We start from the raw sequence: 5710 nt of genomic DNA on the forward strand, positions 1-5710 counted from the left end.
GGGCATCTGCGTAATAGCTTCTGTAAACGGAATTGTGACGTTTAATTGTTTCAGTAGGTCAACAAATTTTTTAAATTGGCCCGCATCTTTGGTTTTAATAAGCCTTTGAGGGTAAGGGATAGGTGGTTTATAAGGTGGTGGAGGTACATAAGGTTCCTTCTTTTCTACGGTTTCCTTATTACTCTCTTCCTTTTCCTTAGTTTTATTTTCTTCCTCATTTGACTTTTTAGAGTTTTGGTTTTCTATCCTTGGGTCAGACGGTCCTTCCATTTCCGTTCCACTTCTTAGTATGATTGCATGAGCGTGGCTTCTCGGGTTAGGTTGGGGCTGTCCAGGAAATGTACCAGTTGGGGCAGCAGTAGGCGCTTGTTGTTGAGCTACTTGTGATATTTGCGTTTCCAGCATTTTGTTATGGGTAGCCAGGGCATCTACTTTACTTGCTAGTTGTTTAATTTGTTCGCCAGTGTGTACATTCTGGTTTAAGAAATCTTTATTGGTTTACTGTTGAGAAGCTATAAAGTTTTCCATCATGATTTCCAAGTTGGATTTCCTAGGGGTGTTATTGTTAGGTGTAGATGGGATCGGCTTTTGATATCCCGGAGGTATAGCTGGGGCTTGATTCGGAGATTGTCCAGATGCGTATAAAGCATTATTACTCTTATATGAAAAATTTGGATGATTCTTCCAATTTGAGTTATAGGTATGCGAGTAGGGGCTTCCTTGAGCATAGTTTACTTGCTCCGCTTGGATTCCTGTTAGGAGTTGACAATCTGCAGGAGTGTGACCTTGGATTCCACAGACTTCGCAATTCTGAGTTAGGGCAACCACGGTGGCTGGAGGTGATACATTTAAACTTTCAATTTTCTGGACCAGAGCATCCACTTTTGCGTTAACATGATCAAGGTTACTTATCTCGTACATGCCAGTTTTAGTTTGAGGTTTTTCTACCATTGTTCGTTCGCTTCCCCACTGATAGTGGTTTTGGGCCATGCTTTCGATAAGTTGGTAAGCATCAGCATAAGGTTTGTTCATTAGTGCACCACCTGCGGCGGCGTCTATTGTTAACCTCGTGTTGTACAAGAGACCATTATAGAAGGTATGAATTACTAACCAGTCCTCTAAACCATGGTGTGGACAAAGTCTCATCATGTCTTTGTATCTTTCCCATGCTTCGAAAAGAGACTCGTTATCTTTCTGTTTAAATCCATTTATCTGGGCTCTTAACATAGCTGTTTTGCTCGGCGGAAAATATCGGGCAAGAAAGACTTTCTTTAACTCGTTCCATGTGGTGACTGAGTTGGAAGGAAGAGACTGGAGCCATCTTCTAGCGCTATCTCTTAACGAGAAAGGAAAAAGACGAAGTCGAATTGCCTCTGAAGTGACACCGTTAGCTTTAACAGTATCAGCGTATTGGACAAATACGGATAAATGAAGGTTTGGATCCTCGGTAGGATTTCCAGAGAATTGGTTCTGTTGTACTGCCTACAACAGTGAAGGTTTAAGTTCGAAGTTGTTTGCTTCGATTGCGGGTGGAGCAATGCTCGAATGCGGCTCATCTTGCGATAGAGCGGCGTAATCTCGAAGAGCACGAGCTGGTTCTGCCATCTCGGGTATCGGCGAAGGAAGAAGATTTTTGAGATCAGGAAGTTCGACAGGAGGGAGATTGTTCGCAGCACGGTATTCCCGAATTCGTCGTCAGACTCGGAGATATAGTTCGATATCGTTGATTCGTAAGTAGAACGGCTCGCCTTGTGAGCGAGTATGTGGCATACAAATCAACGAAAGAAAGAAAAGAAAAGAAAAATAAGCCTTAGTCTCTACAACGTAACAGAAGAGTTACGATATCGACTAAATAAAAGTCCCCGGCAACGGCGCCAAAAACTTGATCGCGACTTAATGAGTCGAATTTGGGGTACCAACTGCAAGTGCACAGTTCTATCGCGTAGTTTTAAAAGATATCGATCCCACAGGGACTTATGAATCGATATACCATTTTCTAAGGTTACTTCGTAAAGCTAAGGCGGATAATACTTTGATTGTTTGGGGGAAAAGTTAAAACTAAAATAAGATCTAAATTAAATATTAATTAAGCGGATATCGGTATGTAGTTCGTCGTAATTAGGGAATCAAATCTTCGTTGGTTTCTTGGTTTTAAAATAAATCCTTTCAGTAGACACTATTGATTAAAAGTCTTATCTCAAACTCTCGCTCTGTTGAATAAACTATGATTTTATATTAACGTAGCTGTCACTTATTAGTTAAGTCCAAAATCACTTTTTGAAAACAATAGAATCCGTAGAAACTCTTTTTAAGAAAACACTAAACGTTTAAACATCCTTGTCTCAAACTCTCGCTCTGTTGACTTAGATTATATAATTAAATTCAAATGCTTAACTCTCGTCCTCACATTCAACCTTTAAAAATACTTTTTGAAAAAGATTAGAATTTAATTAACTTTAAAAATTGCTTTCGCCCTGATCTAGAATTAATGTCCAATTTACACTGTCCAGTTAAAAACTCAAACTCTCGTTCTATAGATTTTAACTTCTTTATGTCTTTTACTTTCGTACAAAACCTTGTTATTAAACCTGTAAATTGAGACCGTAAAAAGAGTGATTTTATTTTTAAATGTAATTAAACCAACTTAGTTTTGATTCCTTCATTCCGCTTACTCTACATACCGATACCTAAATAAATTAGCCAGACATGCTTAACAGATCTAAATAATCAGCATGCATAAATAATTCCATCTCAGGCAAATAATATAAATAAACAGTAAAGCAGAGCATATATAAATTCAAACAATAATTAAAGAACCTGAATAATTTATAGCAATCTTGAACACTCCACCACAAACCGGTTGGATTTGTTCTTGAATTCTTCAATCGGACAGGAAAATAAAAGTGAAGGAATAAAAATCTAGGGTCTAACGTAAGGTTAGATCTAGTAAAAGATACACAATAGTTTCCGGTGTAGAAACTATTGTGCGAAAAATTAATTAAGTGCTGAAAGATTAACTGGAAAGGAAAGTAAAAATAAGAATTGCAATTAAAAGCAAAAACAGTAAAGGAAAAATAATGGTATGCTTGCACGGCTGGAAGAAGAAAATTGAACGAAGCGGAGAGTCTCGCAGGGTTTGCCAAAAGCTACTATTTATATTGGTCACTTGTTGTAACTGTTTCCAAAGGTCTTCCGTGTAAAGAGTCTTCACGTTGCAAATGGTCAAGCGTAACAATAGGCCTCAACGTCTTTGTTGCGCTTCTGAAGCCAAAAATATAGGGGAATGGTGTGACGTCCGTCACACTATGTGTTACGCTTGTAACACAAGTAGGTAGGGCGTGACGCTCGTCACAGCTTGTGTGACGCTCGTCACGGGCGCAACGCCTTGCTTTTGGGCTGGGCTTTGGCTTGGTGGAATTTGCTTCTTTTCATTTCTTTTTGCACCTCCTTTTCTTCCTTTTTCACTTGTGTTTCAAATAAGCTACCTGAGATAAATAGAAAGAAAATACCGAGTAATATCGAATAAAATGGAGTAAATTGAAGTAAATAATAATATAATTTAATTAAATCGAGTCCTAGAATGTGATATTATTTCATGTTATCAAGATTCCACTAAATTTTCATTTATGGGAGACAATCCTTTCCCTTCCTATACATATTAATATATTAATATTATGATGTCAAGATAGTATATTATAGACTTCATTTTACTATCAAGACCTTTTTTAAAAAATTTATTCCTAATATACCCCACTCTAAAAATAAATTTTCAGGATGTCCTAATTTGCAGTATCGTCTCGCCCAATGGATGGACGAGTTGTTGAAGGAGTTTTTTTGGCTAGTATTGACTTGGTCATTGGTTGGACGAGTCTTGTAAGGATTGTTTCGTCATGCGTGAACTCGGCCAATGGATGGCCGAGTGCGAATGAAGTCATTATTTCTTTTTATTTTTAAAATTATTTTAATAGATTTAATTAATTAATATTGCTTTTAAATAATATAGTATGTACAACCTCCATATAAACTGCCGCGAAATATGACACATCCGTAGGAAATGTCCAAATGTTGCAAGACCCTCTAGATGATTATGCTGTTTTTTAATTATCAACTATTATGCACGTACTATGTTATCAATGTTGGAAATCCCCCAAAATCTATGGAGAATTTCAATCAATCTTGATGAACAAGATTGTTATTACCCACACAATAGCAATGAAAAGAGAAGAATAATGGAGAAAGAAAGTGTATAGAACGATGAAGGAGAAGAGTAATATAATTCTGCAGAGTTTTTCTCTCTGCCCACAAACTGTGGAAAACTTTTTATTCACTTTGCAACTGCAAAATACTGTAAATTACAAGTGTTGTGAATAGTCTATTCACCTCTGTTTCAAAATAAGGGTTACTCCCTCTATTTATAGATTTAGGTTAACTTAGACCTCAAGTCAAATCTCAAAACTATAAAAGCCCAAAATTATAAAAGCCAAAAATAGCTAACACTACTAAATAGGCATAGGTGGTTTGACACTTCCTTACTCTGTTGAGTAACCTGCTTCGACACAAGGAATTACAATTCAACGCACCACCTAATTCATTGTGTCTAAGCTATCTACATTCATCATAGCTCTTAGTCTTCTGAGCACTTCGACCTGCACTCGCTTCGTCATGATGTCTGCAATCTGATTCTCAGTTCTGCAGTGTTCCACGTTCATCTTCCCATCTGCTACCTGCTCTCGAAGATAATGGAACATCATTTCGATGTGCTTGCTTCGACCATGTTTCACAAACCCAACTGGTTGTGCAACATAAACTTCTTCTTCTAAGGGGCCATTAAGGAATGCACATTTCACATCCATCTGACACATCTGCCAGTTGTTCATGTTTGCTAGACCAACAACCAACCTGATTGTTTCGATCCTAGCAACAGGTGCATAAACTTCATCAAAGTCGATTCCTTCTTTCTGAAGAAATCCTTTCGTCACAAGTCTCGCCTTGTGTCGAGTCACTTCTCCTTTGGGATTCAACTTCACCTTGTATACCCACTTCACATCGATTGCCTTCTTGTTTGGGGGAAATTCGACAAGTGACCAAGTGTTGTTGACTTCAATTGACTTCAGCTCTTCGTCCATTGCTTTCATCCACTTAGAATCTTTCAATGCCTCGGTTGCATTGACAGGCTCGACATCTGCGTAGAAAGCATAATGTACCAGCTCACCTTCATCATTGACTACATCATCTGATGTAATCACACATTCTTGCAACCTTGCAGGAATGTGTCTTGTTCTTTGAGGTCTGCTTGTGCTTGCTTCACCTCTGACTTCTTCCTGTCTAACTTCTCTTTCGACTTCACTAGCTGGTTCATCACAAAAGATTCTCATTGAATCTTTCTTGACATTCTCAGTCAAATCCCACTCCTTAAGCTCATCTATGATCACGTCCCTGCTGATCACTACTTGCTTATTCACTGGGTCGAACAACTTGTATCCTCCAGTCGAATAATATCCTATCAGGATCATCTGACTGGACTTGTCATCAAGTTTTCTTCTCAACTGATCTGGCACATGTCTATGTGTTATAGATCCAAACACCCTCAGATGACTCAAGCTAGGCTTGACACCAGACCAACATTCTTCTGGCGTGATTCCTTCTAGCTTCTTCGTCAAGCATCTGTTCAGGATATATGTCGCAGTCGACACAGCTTTTCCCCATAATT

At 38.3% G+C, this 5710-nt stretch overlaps 1 non-coding gene across 1 annotated transcript; it reads left to right on the forward strand.

Moving 5' to 3' along the window:
* Window positions 1-1120: 1120 nt before the first annotated feature.
* On the forward strand, window positions 1121-1227 carry LOC127077971 (small nucleolar RNA R71). Its single transcript, XR_007787728.1, has one exon. It is a non-coding gene; the product is annotated as a small nucleolar RNA R71 (small nucleolar RNA).
* Window positions 1228-5710: the final 4483 nt, after the last annotated feature.

Source organism: Lathyrus oleraceus, chromosome 4, assembly GCF_024323335.1.
Source record: "Lathyrus oleraceus cultivar Zhongwan6 chromosome 4, CAAS_Psat_ZW6_1.0, whole genome shotgun sequence".
NCBI lineage: Eukaryota > Viridiplantae > Streptophyta > Magnoliopsida > Fabales > Fabaceae > Lathyrus > Lathyrus oleraceus.